This window comes from Trematomus bernacchii, unplaced genomic scaffold, assembly GCF_902827165.1.
Source record: "Trematomus bernacchii unplaced genomic scaffold, fTreBer1.1, whole genome shotgun sequence".
NCBI classification, from domain to species: domain Eukaryota; kingdom Metazoa; phylum Chordata; class Actinopteri; order Perciformes; family Nototheniidae; genus Trematomus; species Trematomus bernacchii.
This window is the reverse complement of record NW_022987597.1, coordinates 595591-616155: the sequence shown is the minus strand read 5'-3', so window position 1 is coordinate 616155 and position 20565 is coordinate 595591.

The following is a 20565-nucleotide window of genomic DNA, read 5'->3' as shown; positions in this document are numbered from 1 at the left end:
GTGAGAGTGTGTGTGTGTGTGTGTGAGAGTGTGTGTGTGTGTGTGTGCGTGTGTGTGTGTGTGTGTGTGTGCGTGTGTGTGTGCGTGTGTGTGTGTGTGTTTGCTGTTGTTTACAGGAGTTGAGATTGTTTTCGATTGAAATTCACTCAGTTATGATATTCAAGTCAAAGATATTTTCAGATCTTTATTTGATTTCTTTACTATCTTGTTGTTGTCTGTTGTAGACTTGTGTTGTCGGTTGTTGTCTGTTGTTGTCTGTTGTTGTCTGTTGTTGTCTGTTGATGTCTGTTGTTGTCTGTTGTTGTCTGTTGTTGTCTGTTGTTGTCGGTTGTGTCTGTTGTGTCTGTTGTTGTCTGTTGTTGTCTGTTGATGTCTGTTGTTGTCTGTTGTTGTCTGTTGTTGTCTGTTGTTGTCTGTGATGCATTGCCATGTTGAAGTTGTTCATCACCGTCTCTCTCTCATGGTGTTGCATCACTTGTTGTCTGTTCATGACTTCAATAAACCAGTCATTTCAAACAGTGGCTCTGGTCCTGTTTCAGTCATTTATCCACTTCTGCTTTCTTGGTACTGTATTTGTTCTTCAGCCTCGTTGTTGAGCTGAAGTGTTCGCTCTGGTGAACAATAAAGATGTATTCTAGTCTTTCATTTTGTCCATTAATCCTGCCACGCATGGTGTATGTATCTATTAACCTCTCTCTCTCACACCGTGCCGTCACTGCAGACATGTTCTCCTCTCTGGAGGTTACTAAATCTTTATTCCAAGATATAAACGTGTGGTCAGAGCCGAACCAACGCAGACTGAAGAGGAAACTCATCACCTCGTGTTACTGAGTCTCAGATGAAGGCTGCACTCTTTCATTTTCACAGGATCGGTGAGACAATGTTCGATAAATGACTGAATGTGCAAACAGGACCAGAGCCGCTGTTTAAAATGACTGGTTTCTTACGATACGATAATACTTGAATGGTCAGATGAAGTCTGAAATGCTCCTTGCATCACAGCAGCTCCATGTGTAACATCAACAGACACATATCCAGACACATGAGCAACACACATGGATCACAGCAGGATGAGTGAGAGATGCTCAAAGAGCCGTCAGCGTGCATCTGATCTGGGATTTAGTCATAAACAGACAAGAACATACCAAAAAGTGATGAGAGAGAGAGACGGTGGTGAACACCTTCATCATGGCAATGCATCACAACCAACAACAGACAACAAGTCTACAAAACAAAGCCACGCAGTATGCAGTCTACTGTCCCGCAGCTGCTGCCTCTCTGTTGGACTCCGGTACTACACATTACTCACGAGACGTTGTAAAAATAAAACACTAACCACTCCGCCAACGCCACAGTCACCCCCGTCGTGCGGGCCGGATGAGAATGTCTGGCGGGCCCGGATGTGGCCCGCGGGCCGCCAGTTGATGCACAGTCACTATATGAAACAGTCGGTCAGAGGACTTCATATCCGCACAGAAGTGCATCACTGAGAAGGTTGACTGTGGAAGAAAGACGATCCAAAGAAGAGATAAAGAGGTGACTGTAATAGAAACACATCATACTCACTTTCTCCCTTTAATGATATCATTGATTCTTATAATGTTTATCTACATTCCATATTAAGAAGATGTGTTGCAGTGTTGTTAGTTACTCTCTATGTGCACCAATAGCATGACTTTCACCTCAGTTAATACTAATAATAATTGAACTGATAACTTCCTGACAGTGCCTCCCTAAACTTCCACAATGCTCCTCTGTTATCACCGGGCTCCCCCCCTTCTCCTCTCTCTGTGTTTAAATAACCCAAACTCTACTCTTCCTCTTTCACTCTGCAGACAGAACGCTCTCTGTGTGACTGACTGAACTTTCTTGCAAGAACTAAAATACGACAGCTGAATGGTTTGATTCTCTATCCACATTCAATAAATACATTCCCACTAACGCAACATGAAGTGAACGTACCCTGTGCTCATCATCGCCAGCCTCTCACACTGAGGGCTCTTCACCATGAGATCAGATATCACATGAGTTCAAGGCTCAAACACACCTGTAAACCTCAAACTGTGGACCTGTGATCAGCTGCAGGTGAGGATCAGAGGCCTGTACTACGAAGCCGGTTCAACCTAACCTGGATATGTTTGAGTTAGCCGGTTGGCCCAATCCAAAACATACGCGCTCTCGCTAAGCGGTCCTACGACGCTGGTTATCAAGTGGATCGCTCAAGCCAGCCGTGTCCTATCTAGTTAGGTGCGCGTTCACATGAAAGGGGTGGTATCTGGAGCATTCGACCAATCACAAACATGGAGAAGCGTACTGACAGCGCAGCGTCATACTTCCTGAATGAAAAGTGAACTTTAATATTAGTCAAATATGAAGAAGTTAAACTTTAAACATCCATGACTTAAACACTTTATCCAGGATCAAAGCCACATAGCTGCACCTGCAAGGTGAATACAGCTGGTAACAGAGAAAGTGTTTGAATGCGTACATTAACAGGTTTATGATATCACTGCCCCGTCTAAGACACGATCTGACTTTCATTACATTTGACTCCAGTGTTTCGTCAACTTAATGTGTTGCTTAAAATAATACTTCTGCATCCAGTATGTGACACTGTGAGTGTTGCACGGCCAGATACGGCTCAGCTGACTCAGATAAGGAAATATATGATACATTATGATGTGATATGATATGAATGATAATGGGACACATCTACGTCTGCACTCACAGTGCCGCGGACTGTACGTAATGTTACTCTGATCCGGTTACTTATGTCGTGGCAGATATTTAAGTAAGCTTTCTTAACGCTAATGTTATAATAGTCAGATTGCTCTGAAGATGGGAGGAGGGGATATTCTATTAATGTTCACGTTCACACAGTCAGGTGATTTTTGCCGGCCGTCTTTCCTGCAACGGCAGTTTCTCTGTATTTCCTCTATCCTGTAATATGAATTGATCTTTAAACTCCTCACACTGAGCTCTGATTGGTCAGCAGGCGGTGCTTTCACTGAGTTGATCTCTTAGCCTGCAACCTAACCTGCTCCCGAGGAGGCTAGCCGCTCAGCATCAGTTACCATGGAGATCTAGCCCGCTAAAAAGAGAACCAGCGTCGTAGGACCGGAAAGCCAGAGTTTTCCCTGAAGTCAGCTAAGAGAACATCCGGCTTCGTCGTGCAGGCCTCTGGTGAGAAGCTGACATAATATCCCTCTTGATGTGGATCAGAGCTCCTGATGTTCAGTGTTTCCGGTGAGAAGGACGACTCCAAAGCTCCTGGGTTCTTTGATCCAGCTTTTGTTTTTCTCTTTCAATAATTCATGTTGAAATGTTCTTCACCAGGTCAGCTGCAAAGTGAGGCAGTGAGGAGAGTCTGAGGGATGAGATGTTCTTCACCTGAGGCCTGTACTACGAAGCTGGATGTTCTCTTAGCGGCTGACTTCAGGGAAAACTCGGGCTTTCCGATTCCTGATTTTCGTCGATGTGTCCCATTATCATTCATATCATATCACATCATAATGTATCATATATTTCCTTATCTGAGTCAGCTGAGCCGTATCTGGCCGTGCAACACTCACAGTGTCACATACTGGATGCAGAAGTATTATTTTAAGCAACACATTAAGTTGACGAAACACTGGAGTCAAATGTAATGAAAGTCAGATCGTGTCTTAGACGGGGCAGTGATATCATAAACCTGTTAATGTACGCATTCAAACACTTTCTCTGTTACCAGCTGTATTCACCTTGCAGGTGCAGCTATGTGGCTTTGATCCTGGATAAAGTGTTTAAGTCATGGATGTTTAAAGTTTAACTTCTTCATATTTGACTAATATTAAAGTTGACTTTTCATTCAGGAAGTATGACGCTGCGCTGTCAGTACGCTTGTCCATGTTTGTGATTGGTCGAATGCTCCAGATACCACCCCTTTCATGTGAACGCGCACCTAACTAGATAGGACACGGCTGGCTTGAGCGATCCACTTGATAACCAGCGTCGTAGGACAGCTTAGCGAGAGCGCGTATGTTTTGGATTGGGCCAACCGGCTAACTCCAACATATCCAGGTTAGGTTGAACCGGCTTCGTAGTACAGGCCTCTGGTCAGCTGCAAAGTGAGGCAGTGAGGAGAGTCTGAGGGAAACGTTGAGTCACTGTTTCCCAAACACAACAAGAGTTGTTGTTATTTACTTATTTTACTTACACAAATTAAAATGCTGCTTTTTTACAGTGTTTAACGTAACTGAACAAAATACAGTTTTACACCTCTCTCTCTGTGTGTCTTTATTATGACGGAACAACTAGTCCACTACTATTTTGAAAAACTTGTCGACTAGTAAATATAGGTAGTTGTGAAACCCCTAACACACACACACACACACACACACACACACACACACACACACACACACACACACACACACACACACACACACACACACACACACACACACACACACACACACACACACACACACACACACACACACACACACACACACACACACACACACACACACACACACACACACATATGGCAAGCCATTTGAGTATGTATTCCATATCCTTGATGTCAGACGGCAGCTGCCTGCACTAGTTGGCTCTTTGATTTCACTTGTTAGACATATGGTCAAACTAGTTTGGCACTCTGCTTTACTAGTTAAACAAAACATTACACTAGTCACTCTTTTTCAGCAACTAGTGGCACTTTTGTCCGACTAGTTAGCACATAAGCCTTACTAGTGACGCCAGGAGCAGCACTAGTAGCACCAAAGTCCCAACTTGTAAGCTTTGTGATGAACTAGTGACCCTCTGACCGTACTAGTGACGCTAAAAGTCTTACAAGTTAACTAGTGCGCTGCAAAAGCTCTGACATGTTAACTAGTTACACAAAAGAAAGCACAACTAGTTAACTAGTGGCATACATTTGTCTGCACTAGTTAACTAGTAGCACCCAGAATCGCTCACTAGTTAACTAGTAAAGGCAAAAGGTTCACTAGTTAACTAGTTGACGCCTCTTTTGACCTTACTAGTTAACTAGTGGGGCTCAAAATGTCTACACGTTAACTAGTGAACCCTTTGCCCTTTACTAGTTAACTAGTGAGATACATTTAAATTCCACTAGTGAACTAGTGAGGCTCAAAATGTTCACTAGTAGTACTAGTGGATCCCAAATGTGCACTAGTCACACTAGTTGCACAGAATGCTAATGAGGAGGAGGGGAAAGAAGGCATCGAGGTCTCCTATTGGCCCTAAGCTATAGAGCGCCACCCAGCCCAAATAGTTTCTTTAAGAGCTTAAATACACTGTGTTTTAAAATACAGTCATGTGACCATATTTACACAAATATAAAACAAAAGTATTTGTGTAATTATGATCATATGACTGTTTATCAAATTAGTTAAGAACATTGAAGACTTTGTTAAAATGAGAAAGTGTCCTTAGGACTGCAGACAGGAATATAGATCCTCTTTAAAACAGAATCTGGGTCCCGCCTGCTTCATTTGCATATGGCTCACTAGTTAACGTGTCGGCCATATGAACTGCAACTAGTTAACTAGTGGATACATATTGCAGCTTACACGTTAACTAGTGAAGGCAGAATGTTCACTAGTTAACTAGTTGAAGCCTGTTTTGGTCTTACAAGCTGACTAGTGAGGCTCAAAATGTGCACTAGTTAACTAGTGAGGTCCAAATTGTCCACTAGATGCACTAGTACAATTGTTTTTACCTTACTAGTTAACTAGTTACACACACTTGATCTCACTAGTTAACTAGTGAAGCCTTAGAGGAGTCACTAGTAAACTAGTGACACAGATGTTTTTCTTACTAGTTAACTAGTGGAGGGCATTTTTTCTCACTAGTCAGGTTCTGTTATAAACATGTTAGACTTTGACCGTACATGTTACACATTTTTCTCACTAGTCAGGTTCTGTTATGAACATGTTAGACTTTGACCGTACATGTTACACATTTTTCTTACATGTAAGGCCTTTCCTTCAACTAGTTTGGCTTTTTTTGCACTAGTGAGCAACTGTATGCAACTAGTTAGATATTGATTCAACATGTATGGCTTTTTCCTAAACTAGTGGATATGTTCAGCCCACTAGTTGTGGTTTTCTTCTCTCTAGTTCAACACAATGACTAACTAGTTGACATGTACGTGCAACTAGTTTACTAGTGAATTGTTTCAAAGTCATACATGTTGACTAGTGCATTTTTTGACACATCACTAGTAAACTAGTTGCACGTACATGTCAACTAGTTAGTCATTGTGTTGAACTAGAGAGAAGAAAACCACAACTAGTGGCCTGAACATATCAACTAGTTTAGGAAAAAGCCATACATGTTGAATCAATATCTAACTAGTTGCATACAGTTGGAAAGGTCTTACATGTAAGAAAAATGTGTAACATGTAAGGTCAAAGTCTAACATGTTTATAACAGAACCTCACTACCACACTACATACTGATATACACCTGAACATCAGCAGGAGAGGACTCTTTAAAGTAGAGACACTACATACTGATATACACCTGAACATCAGCAGGAGAGGACTCTGTAAAGTAGAGACACTACATACTGATATACACCTGAACATCAGCAGGAGAGGACTCTTTAAAGTAGAGACACTACATACTGATATACACCTGAACATCAGCAGGAGAGGACTCTTTAAAGTAGAGACACTACATACTATATACACCTGAACATCAGCAGGAGAGGACTCTTTAAAGTAGAGACACTACATACTGATATACACCTGAACATCAGCAGGAGAGGACTCTTTAAAGTAGAGACACTACAGTACTGATATACACACCTGAACATCAGCAGGAGAGACTCTTTAAAGTAGAGACACTACATACTGATATACACCTGAACATCAGCAGGAGAGGACTCTTTAAAGTAGAGACACTACATACTGATATACACCTGAACATCAGCAGGAGAGGACTCTTAAAAGTAGAGACAATACATACTGATATACACCTGAACATCAGCAGGAGAGGACTCTTTAAAGTAGAGACACTACATACTGATATACACCTGAACATCAGCAGGAGAGGACTCTTTAAAGTAGAGACACTACATACTGATATACACCTGAACATCAGCAGGAGAGGACTCTTTAAAGTAGAGACACTACATACTGATATACACCTGAACATCAGCAGGAGAGGACTCTTTAAAGTAGAGACACTACATACTGATATACACCTGAACATCAGCAGGAGAGGACTCTTTAAAGTAGAGACACTACATACTGATATACACCTGAACATCAGCAGGAGAGGACTCTTTAAAGTAGAGACACTACATACTGATATACACCTGAACATCAGCAGGAGAGGACTCTTTAAAGTAGAGACACTACATACTGATATACACCTGAACATCAGCAGGAGAGGACTCTTTAAAGTAGAGACACTACATACTGATATACACCTGAACATCAGCAGGAGAGGACTCTTTAAAGTAGAGACACTACATACTGATATACACCTGAACATCAGCAGGAGAGGACTCTTTAAAGTAGAGACACTACATACTGATATACACCTGAACATCAGCAGGAGAGGACTCTTTAAAGTAGAGACACTACATACTGATATACACCTGAACATCAGCAGGAGAGGACTCTTTAAAGTAGAGACACTACATACTGATATACACCTGAACATCAGCAGGAGAGGACTCTTTAAAGTAGAGACACTACATACTGATATACACCTGAACATCAGCAGGAGAGGACTCTTTAAAGTAGAGACACTACATACTGATATACACCTGAACATCAGCAGGAGAGGACTCTTTAAAGTAGAGACACTACATACTGATATACACCTGAACATCAGCAGGAGAGGACTCTTTAAAGTAGAGACACTACATACTGATATACACCTGAACATCAGCAGGAGAGGACTCTTTAAAGTAGAGACACTACATACTGATATACACCTGAACATCAGCAGGAGAGGACTCTTTAAAGTAGAGACACTACATACTGATATACACCTGAACATCAGCAGGAGAGGACTCTTTAAAGTAGAGACACTACATACTGATATACACCTGAACATCAGCAGGAGAGGACTCTTTAAAGTAGAGACACTACATACTGATATACACCTGAACATCAGCAGGAGAGGACTCTTTAAAGTAGAGACACTACATACTGATATACACCTGATCATCAGCAGGAGAGGACTCTTTAAAGTAGAGACACTACATACTGATATACACCTGAACATCAGCAGGAGAGGACTCTTTAAAGTAGAGACACTACATACTGATATACACCTGAACATCAGACAGGAGAGGACTCTTTAAAGTAGAGACACTACATACTGATTTACACCTGAACATCAGCAGGAGAGGACTCTTTAAAGTAGAGACACTACATACTGATATACACCTGAACATCAGCAGGAGAGGACTCTTTAAAGTAGAGACACTACATACTGATATACACCTGAACATCAGCAGGAGAGGACTCTTTAAAGTAGAGACACTACATACTGATATACACCTGAGCATTTGCAGGAGAGGACTCTTTAAAGTAGAGGCACTACATACTGATATACACCTGAACATCAGCAGGAGAGGACTCTTTAAAGTAGAGACACTACATACTGATATACACCTGAACATCAGCAGGAGAGGACTCTTTAAAGTAGAGACACTACATACTGATATACACCTGAACATCAGCAGGAGAGGACTCTTTAAAGTAAGAGACACTACATACTGATATAAACCTGAATATCAGCAGGAGAGGACTCTTTAAAGTAGAGACACTACATACTGATATACACCTTGAACATCAGCAGGAGAGGACTCTTTAAAGTAGAGACACTACATACTGATATACACCTGAACATCAGCAGGAGAGGACTCTTTAAAGTAGAGACACTACATACTGATATACACCTGAACATCAGCAGGAGAGGACCTCTTTAAAGTAGAGACACTACATACTGATATACACCTGAACATCAGCAGGAGAGGACTCTTTAAAAGTAGAGACACTACATACTGATATACACCTGAACATCAGCAGGAGAGGACTCTTTAAAGTAGAGACACTACATACTGATATACACTGAACATCAGCAGGAGAGGACTCTTTAAAGTAGAGACACTACATACTGATATAAACCCTGAACATCAGCAGGAGAGGACTCTTTAAAGTAGAGACACTACATACTGATATACACCTGAACATCAGCAGGAGAGGACTCTTTAAAGTAGAGACACTACATACTGATATACACCTGAACATCAGCAGGAGAGGACTCTTTAAAGTAGAGACACTACATACTGATATACACCTGAACATCAGCAGGAGAGGACTCTTTAAAGTAGAGACACTACATACTGATATACACCTGAACATCAGCAGGAGAGGACTCTTTAAAGTAGAGACACTACATACTGATATACACCTGAACATCAGCAGGAGAGGACTCTTTAAAGTAGAGACACTACATACTGATATACACCTGAACATCAGCAGGAGAGGACTCTTTAAAGTAGAGACACTACATACTGATATACACCTGAACATCAGCAGGAGAGGACTCTTTAAAGTAGAGACACTACATACTGATATACACCTGAACATCAGCAGGAGAGGACTCTTTAAAGTAGAGACACTACATACTGATATACACCTGAACATCAGCAGGAGAGGACTCTTTAAAGTAGAGACACTACATACTGATATACACCTGAACATCAGCAGGAGAGGACTCTTTAAAGTAGAGACACTACATACTGATATACACCTGACATCAGCAGGAGAGGACTCTTTAAAGTAGAGACACTACATACTGATATACACCTGAACATCAGCAGGAGAGGACTCTTTAAAGTAGAGACACTACATACTGATATACACCTGAACATCAGCAGGAGAGGACTCTTTAAAGTAGAGACACTACATACTGATATACACCTGAACATCAGCAGAGAGGACTCTATAAGTAGAGACACTACATACTGATATACACCTGAACATCAGCAGGAGAGGACTCTTTAAAGTAGAGACACTACATACTGATATACACCTGAACATCAGCAGGAGAGGACTCTTTAAAGTAGAGACACTACATACTGATATACACCTGAACATCAGCAGGAGAGGACTCTTTAAAGTAGAGACACTACATACTGATATACACCTGAACATCAGCAGGAGAGGACTCTTTAAAGTAGAGACACTACATACTGATATACCACCTGAACATCAGCAGGAGAGGACTCTTTAAAGTAGAGACACTACATACTGATATACACCTGAACATCAGCAGGAGAGGGACTCTTTAAAGTAGAGACACTACATACTGATATACACCTGAATATCAGCAGGAGAGGACTCTTTAAAGTAGAGACACTACATACTGATATACACCTGAACATCACGCAGGAGAGGACTCTTTAAAGAGAGACACTACATACTGATATACACCTGAACATCAGCAGGAGAGGACTCTTTAAAGTAGAGAGACACTACATACTGATATACACTCTGAACATCAGCAGGAGAGGACTCTTTTAAAGTAGAGAACACTACATACTGATATACACCTGAACATCAGCAGGAGAGGACTCTTTAAAAGTAGAGACACTACATACTTATAACACCTTAACATCAGCAGGAGAGGACTCTTTAAAGTAGAGACACTACATACTGATATAACACCTGAACATCAGCAGGAGAGGACTCTTTAAAGTAGAGACACTACATACTGATATACACCTGAACATCAGCAGGAGAGGACTCTTTAAAGTAGAGACACTACATACTGATATACACCTGAACATCAGCAGGAGAGGACTCTTTAAAGTAGAGACACTACATACTGATATACACCTGAACATCAGCAGGAGAGGACTCTTTAAAGTAGAGACACTACATACTGATATACACCTGAACATCAGCAGGAGAGGGACTCTTTAAAGTAGAGACACTACATACTGATATACACCTGAACATCAGCAGGAGAGGACTCTTTAAAGTAGAGACACTACATACTGATATACACCTGAACATCAGCAGGAGAGGACTCTTTAAAGTAGAGACACTACAATACTGATATACACCTGAACATCAGCAGGAGAGGACTCTTTAAAGTAGAGACACTACATACTGATAACACCTGAACATCAGCAGGAGAGGACTCTTTAAAGTAGAGACACTACATACTGATAACACCTGAACATCAGCAGGAGAGGACTCTTAAAGTAGAGACACTACATACTGATATACACCTGAACATCAGCAGGAGAGGACTCTTTAAAGTAGAGACACTACATACTGATAAACACCTGAACATCAGCAGGAGAGGACTCTTTAAAGTAGAGACACTACATACTGATAATACACCTGAACATCAGCAGGAGAGGACTCTTTAAAGTAGAGACACTACATACTGATATACACCTGAACATCAGCAGGAGAGGACTCTTTAAAGTAGAGACACTACATACTGATATACACCTGAACATCAGCAGGAGAGGACTCTTTAAAAGTAGAGACACTACATACTGATAAACACCTGAACATCAGCAGGAGAGGACTCTTTAAAGTAGAGACACTACATACTGATATACACCTGAACATCAGCAGGAGAGGACTCTTAAAGTAGAGACACTACATACTGATAAACACCTGAACAAAACCCATTACTTTAACCAGCAGGAGAGGACTCTTTAAAGTAGAGACACTACATACTGATATACACCTGAACATCAGCAGGAGAGGACTCTTTAAAAGTAGAGACACTACATACTGATATACACCTGAACATCAGCAGGAGAGGACTCTTTAAAGTAGAGACACTACATACTGATATACACCTGAACATCAGCAGGAGAGGACTCTTTAAAGTAGAGACACTACATACTGATATACACCTGAACATCAGCAGGAGAGGACTCTTTAAAGTAGAGACACTACATACTGATAAACACCTGAACATCAGCAGGAGAGGACTCTTTAAAGTAGAGACACTACATACTGATTATACACCTGAACATCAGCAGAGAGGACTCTTTAAAGTAGAGACACTACATACTGATATACACCCTGAACATCAGCAGGAGAGGACTCTTTAAAGTAGAGACACTACATACTGATATACACCTGAACATCAGCAGGAGAGGACTCTTTAAAGTAGAGAACCTACATACTGATATACACCTGAACATCAGCATGAGAGGACTCTTTAAAGTATAGACACTACATACTGATATAACACCTGAACATCAGCAGGAGAGGACCTTTAAAGTAGAGACACTACATACTGATATACACCTGAAACATCAGCAGGAGAGGACTCTTTAAAGTAGAGACACTACATACTGATAAGACACCTGAACATCAGCAGGAGAGGACTCTTTAAAGTGAGAGACACTACATACTGATAAACACCTGAACATCAGCAGGAGAGGACTCTTTAAAGTAGAGACACTACATACTGATATACACCTGAACATCAGCAGGAGAGGACTCTTTAAAGTAGAGACACTACATACTGATAAACACCTGAACATCAGCAGGGAGAGGACTCTTTAAAGTAGAGACACTACATACTGATCTAACACCTGAACATCAGCAGGAGAGGACTCTTTAAAGTAGAGGACACTACATACTGATTACACCTGAAACATCAGCAGGAGAGGACTCTTTAAAGTAGAGACACTACATACTGATAAACACCTGAACATCAGCAGGAGAGGACTCTTTAAAGTAGAGACACTACATACTGATATACACCTGAACATCAGCAGGAGAGGACTCTTTAAAGTAGAGACACTACATACTGATATACACCTGAACATCAGCAGGAGAGGACTCTTTAAAGTAGAGACACTACATACTGATATACACCTGAACATCAGCAGGAGAGGACTCTTTAAAGTAGAGACACTACATACTGATATAACACCTGAACATCAGCAGGAGAGGACTCTTTAAAGTAGAGACACTACATACTGATATACACCTGAACATCAGCAGGAGAGGACTCTTTAAAGTAGAGACACTACATACTGATAAACACCTGAACATCAGCAGGAGAGGACTCTTTAAAGTAGAGACACTACATACTGATATAACACCTGAACATCAGCAGGAGAGGACTCTTTAAAGTAGAGACACTACATACTGATACACTGAACATCAGCAGGAGAGGACTCTTTAAAGTAGAGACACTACATACTGATAAACACCTGAACATCAGCAGGAGAGGACTCTTAAAGTAGAGACACTACATACTGATATACACCTGAACATCAGCAGGAGAGGACTCTTTAAAGTAGAGACACTACATACTGATATACAACCTGAACATCAGCAGGAGAGGACTCTTTAAAGTAGAGACACTACATACTGATATACACCTGAACATCAGCAGGAGAGGACTCTTTAAAGTAGAGACACTACATACTGATATACACCTGAACATCAGCAGGAGAGGACTCTTTAAAGTAGAGGACACTACATACTGATATACACCTGAACATCAGCAGGAGAGGACTCTTTAAAGTAGAGACACTACATACTGATAGAACACCTGAACATCAGCAGGAGAGGACTCTTTAAAGTAGAGACACTACATACTGATATACACCTGAACATCAGCAGGAGAGGACTCTTTAAAGTAGAGACACTACATACTGATATAACACCTGAACATCAGCAGGAGAGGACTCTTTAAAGTAGAGACACTACATACTGATATACACCTGAACATCCAGAGAGGACTCTTTAAAGTAGAGACACTACCTACTGATATACACCTGAACATCAGCAGGAGAGGACTCTTTAAAGTAGAGACACTACATACTGATATACACCTGAACATCAGCAGGAGAGGACTCTTTAAAGTAGAGACACTACATACTGATAACACCTGAACATCAGCAGGAGAGGACTCTTTAAAGTAGAGACACTACATACTGATATACACCTGAACATCAGCAGGAGGGACTCTTTAAAGTAGAGACACTACATACTGATATACACCTGAACATCAGCAGGAGAGGACTCTTTAAAGTAGAGACACTACCTACTGATAACACCTGAACATCAGAAGAGGACTCTTTAAAGTAGAGACACTACATACTGATATACAACCTGAACATCAGCAGGAGAGGACTCTTTAAATTAGAGACACTACATACTGATATAACACCTGAACATCAGCAGGAGAGGACTCTTTAAAGTAGAGACACTACATACTGATATACACCTGGACATCAGCAGGAGAGGGACTCTTTAAAGTAGAGACACTACATACTGATAACACCTGAACATCAGCAGGAGAGGACTCTTTAAAGTAGAGACACTACATACTGATATACACCTGAACATCAGCAGGAGAGGACTCTTTAAAGTAGAGACACTACATACTGATATACACCTGAACATCAGCAGGAGAGGACTCTTTAAAGTAGAGACACTACATACTGATATACACCTGAACATCAGCAGGAGAGGACTCTTTAAAGTAGAGACACTACATACTGATATACACATGAACATCAGCAGGAGAGGACTCTTTAAAGTAGAGACACTACATACTGATATACACCTGAACATCAGCAGGAGAGGACTCTTTAAAGTAGAGACACTACATACTGATATACACCTGAACATCAGCAGGAGAGGACTCTTTAAAGTAGAGACACTACATACTGATATACACCTGAACATCAGCAGGAGAGGACTCTTTAAAGTAGAGACACTACATACTGATATACAACCTGAACATCAGCAGGAGAGGACTCTTTAAAGTAGTAGACAAAACTACATACTGATATACACCTGAACATCAGCAGGAGAGGACTCTTTAAAGTAGAGACACTACATACTGATATACACCTGAACATCAGCAGGAGAGGACTCTTTAAAGTAGAGACACTACATACTGATATACACCTGAACATCAGCAGGTAGGTAGGTAGGTAAAGATATTTAAAAAACCAACATATGAAACGTTTTAAATACACATCAAGTTGAAACCAGGTGTGTTAACCCTTTACCTCGTCTTGAAAGAGCTGCTATAAAATCGACTGAAGTCTCCTCGTTATGCTTTAATGTCTCGTTCGTTCCTTCTACATTTTCCCTCTTCAGACTTGTATTTCAATTAGAAAGAAAAACCAAACTAAGAGAGTTATCCTGAAACCAACCGAACAGTCTTCATCAGATCGCCCTCCCGCCCTCGTGACGACATTTGTTCCAAACTCAAGTGATGGATTAATCTTCCTGGCTGTTATTCATAAAGGTCTCGAGAGGCTTAACACACATTTCAAACGGCAGCTTGAGAGATGGATTTTCCAAGAGACTGATTTTAACCTTATGGAGCAAAGAGGTTTCACTGCACTTGTAAATGTGAAGGCCATGTTCAGTTTGCGTCCTTTCATCGTGACAGCAGGGATCACAGCTTCGCTTCAACGAGTCGCCTTCACTCCCAACAGCTGGTAGAGAAGCTGCTTTCACACACAGTCAAACCTTTGTGTGCTGCTCATAAGTTTCTAAACCCCTTCAAACGGCACTAACTGCTTCACAAAGCAGCTTCTTTCCATGAAAGCTGAAGCGGGCACACCATTTCATTGTTGAGTATTCTTTTCTTTGTTGGTTGGTGGCACTTCAGAGGCATGTTTCACAAGGTGCCTGTTCAGCCCTGCTCACTGCTGCAGGGACAGAAAGCAAAGACAGTCCATCTGAAATATCTCAATGCCTACTCCACGCATTACAAAGACATTATTTCTTTAGTTCTTGGTCATCCCATGATAAGATAACAAGTACTTTATTGATCCCAATTTGGGACATGTTTGTGTTGCATAAAAAGACATGGCATGGTACAAGACAAATTAAAAGACTAGAAATAAACAAGAAAGTAGAAAATATGCTCCATCTAGCGCCAAGTCAAAGTCCCAGTTGTTGAAAAGAGAGTCTCTAACCAGCCAGTGCTCCTGCATGTGTAAGAAATAACAGAGCAGCATGACACATCAGAAACTTTAGAGAGCAGTATAAATGAAGTCGTGCCCAGCAGAGCCTGGATGTGAGTTTCATATCTGCAGAGTTCCAGCTCTTTCTCCTCAAGACGCACTTATCTGTGGCCGTCTGTGCCCTGCTGTCCAGATGATTCCAATCCTCTCCGTGAGAGCAGGGAGAGGGAGTATTACCACTGTTCCCTGTCTTTCTGCACATAATTATACAAAGATTATGAAACCTCCTGAGTCTCAGAGAAAACCCATATCAGCCTCTAACTCGTCTTCCCCTGGGCGAGGGGAAGTTTGTGTGGGTTATTAAAGTGCTGTTATTATTACATCTATACTGCAGCTGGAACAGGAGTCGTATAAACAGAACGTGTTGAACCGAGAAATGAGAGTCTCACTGCTTTTTTTAACTGACATAACATCATGTAATTTAATACCCCCTAATGATACCATGAGTCACCATGTGAGGGGGAGTTAGAGTCCAAGGTCCGGTGCAGCAGACTTAAAAGTAAAGTGTCATTGTTAGCACAAATCTTATTAATCTAATATTTTAACCGGTTCTTCTATGAAAACTTCCAGGTTAACTTGGGTTTTCATACCTATAGACCAAGATGCCGACGTCCAAAACTCAAGACGGCCAATAAAACCAAGATGATGAGGCCAAAGAGTAAGATGGCGAATTCCAAAATCCCAAATGGTGATTTGGAAAAACATAAAGGCAACATTGAAGAATGAAGATAGTGAAGCTCAAGAACCCAGATTACTGCGAAAACCGTGATGGATGCAACCAAATAATAAGATGGTAACGTCAAAAAAAGCAAGTTGGTGACGGCCAAAAGCCGAGATGTGGACGACCAAGAACAAACATGGCCATTTCCAAATACTAAGATGGCAAAAGCTGAAAAACAAGAAGACTGAGGGCAAAAAAACAACGAGGTTGAAAAAACAACGAGGTTGAAAAAACAAGATTTCCAAAAAAAAGATGGTTGAGTCCAAAAACCCAAATGGGAATGTCCAATAACTAGGACGGCGTCGAGTCAAATGCCTTTGAATGGACTTGACTTGGATTTGAGTGCAAAGACTTAGATAGCAAAACATTTAAAACGGCCAAAAACCATCATGGACAAAAACCATCATGGACAAAAACCATCATGGACAAAAACCATCATGGCGACGTTGAAATAGCAATATGGAAATGTTCAATGACTAAGACGGCGTCGAGTCAAAAGTCAAACTTGAAGCTTAAAAATCGATGTCTACAATCTAATGGCTGACAGGAAGTGAGAACGTTAATTTCCTATTAACACCCTGTTGAATGAATGAATTGGTGCTTTATCATCCAAACTAGATGTTTAGAATTGGTATAAAATTCACAGCAGCCCAATGAGGCAAGGCACGTTTATTTATATAGCACTTTTCAACACAAGGCAATTCAAATTGCTTTACAAAAATGAAAGACATTAAGAGCATACAACACATTAGAAAACGTTAAAAAGCAAAGACAATAAAACATGAATGACACAGGTACATGAATAAAAGTTACAGTTCAGTGTGAGATGTGAAGAGTTCAATTAAAAGAAAAAGAAAAGTCTTCAGCCTCGATTTAAAAGTAGTCAGAGTTGCAGCGGACCTGCAGGTTTCAGATATTTGACCATATCCCTAACCAAATTCTCACATTCCTCTGCCACTCGTCTTCCCGTGAAATGATAGTTCTTTAGACACTTTTCTAACCTTTTTATATTCCTTTCATCCTTCTCTTTCAATCATCATCCCCAGACAACACATTTTCCTGTTTTACCAGTCTCACAAAAAAACGTGTTATATCTACTTTTCTCCACAGGGCGAAACGTAGTATATCCACAAATAACCCTCTCAAGACGTGACATGGATCAAATATTTTGTAAAAAAAAAACATGGAGCTCAAATACATTTCTTTTCTCACTGGGAAAGTGTGCGATCACGTGACGTGGGCACTGGTCATTAGAAATTAAGAGGAACAAATATTGTATCCATGTCAAGTCTTGAGAGGGTTATTTGTGAATGTACTACGTTTTGCCCTGTGGACCAACGGAGCTATTACACGGTTCTTTTGTGAGACTGGGTTGGTTCTACTGTTACCCGAACCCATCGTTGACCTTTAAACCACTTTTCTTTTCAATTCCCACAATCAGGATATACAAACCTGTAAGAGTAATAAGAGTAACTTGGCCTCCACACATGAACAGGTTTCCCATGATCCTTTAGTGAACATCTGTTTATTGTAAAGCTTTCCTGAGAAAAACAGCACCATATGTTTTTCTGGGCAGATATCTGGAGTCCAGAGTACATCAGACTGTGGATCTTTATGTCTCCCCCCAACCCCCCCCACCTTCCCCCGTTACTCCTCACTGAATCTGTCCCATTAAAGCCTCGTAAAAACAATACCAGAGACATGCATTCATTTTTCATCCCACACAATGCTTGTCAGTAAAAGTCATTTCGCTGCCAGTTTGAGTTCCTTTCCACCTACTGTGTGATTTTTAGAAAAATACCAAAAAGGTGTGTGAACAGCAGCAGCAGAGTGTGTGTTGTGTCACTGAATACCACTTTAAACCTCAGTAAGCGTGAGTGTGTAAGTGTTTAGCAGAATGTGACTATCAGACAGCTCTTAAGTATGTATGCCTCATTCACTCTGAGCTACTCAATCTAAACGGACCAAATCAATGTTTGTGATTAACTCAATAAAGACATTTGATAAACAGTGGATAATTGTTATATAATTGTCCCATTTTCTTGCGATCAATGTCCATTTTATGGATTTAAGGTATTGTTTTTCAAATGTCCTCTCAGCATTTTGTTTCCACTGCACATTTCCTGCTTGCTCCGAATGGCCCTGGTTTCCACAGCTGAGAAATACATCATTCTGTAGGACATCAATAATAAATAGAAAACACAAAACAAGTAATTACATCTTCCAGTCGTCTCAGAAGTTTTGTGCTCCATTCGTTCTGGTGCTTTGACTTCTCCAGAAGAACGAGGCAGTTCTTCAGTGACGCCTCGGGCCGAGAGGAGAGGGGTTTCCATCAGTGCACATTCAGAGGAACGTCTGAAACTGAGAGGAACTGCTTTCTGCTGCTGTTGAGCAACGAGGGGAAGTGAGGTTGAACTGTATTTCCACATGGAGATGATTCATTAGCAGGGTTTGTGTTTGTGTCTCCTGATGAATCTCAGTCCAATATTCTCTCCCCTTAGCTCAGTGTTTGGTCTCCATCTTCTGTGGAAAATCAGTCTGAGACTCACTGTTTACAGTCTTTCTGTTTAAAATCTACAAGTGGCGTGACAAATAGACAAAGTGAGAAATACTTGCTTCTGAATATTTTCATCCCAAAAAATTCCGGCAGCAATCTTCAGTAAAAAGATTGATTCAACATATATTTTTATATCGACTTTTACTGAAAGAAATTGAAAATTGAAATAATCAGGTAGAGAACGAGTGACCCCAAATGAGTCTAACGTTGTAGTTTGATCAAGTGTTGATTGATGCCTTTGAATTAATGAATGAAAGCGGTTCCCGCAGTGCATTCTGGGAGGATAGCTAGCAACAAGAGATTTCCAAAGAACATTGGGAAACAAACGCGGTGGTCCTCTTGGTTTCGGCTGAATCCCCCCCTGGAGTGGCTCCTTCTGCTCATACTTTACTGTCTCATTGTGCACTGTTGGCCTGAAGCGCTGAACCTGAATACTGGAACTGATGTCACCTGCCGCCTCAGCGTTTCTGTCTGATACTACAGAGTACAGCCTCAAAACGCTGTATGAGGAACGGGACAGCACTTTGTGACATGAATAATGTTAACTCAGGCTTTTATATGCCCACTAAAGGCAGCCTCCATGTAATATGAAGGTTAGACACTATGAGAAAGATACCAGAGAGAACACATAAGAAAAGTCAACTGTAGATTTACAAAGTGGTCTTTATCCAAATCTGCCTCCCTCTCCAGGTGTGCTACATGATCAATACACTTGATCATAAACTGTTCATTATTGGGGTGTGGTAACAACCCCTTAATAACTGCAGCTGTATTGCCATGTGCAGGAATGAGTCGTGAAGTCATGTGACCGTGCTGTAGTTCCTTTATAGCCCAACATTAGCCTCCTTTAGCTTAGCGGTGGTGACGTGAAGTCATGTGACCGTACTGTAGTTCCTTTATAGCCCAACATTAGCCTCCTTTAGCTTAGCGGTGGTGACGTGAAGTCATGTGACCGAGCTGTAGTTCCTTTATAGCCCAACATTAGCCACCTTTAGCTTAGCGGTGGTGACGTGAAGTCATGTGACCGTGCTGTAATTCCTTTATAGCCCACATTAGCCTCCTTTAGCTTAGCGGTGGTGACGTGAAGTCATGTGACCGTGCTGTAGTTCCTTTATAGCCCAACATTAGCCACCTTTAGCTTAGCGGTGGTGACGTGAAGTCATGTGACCGTGCTGTAGTTCCTGTATAGCCCAACATTAGCCTCCTTTAGCTTAGCGGTGGTGACGTGAAGTCATGTGACCGTGCTGTAGTTCCTTTATAGCCCAACATTAG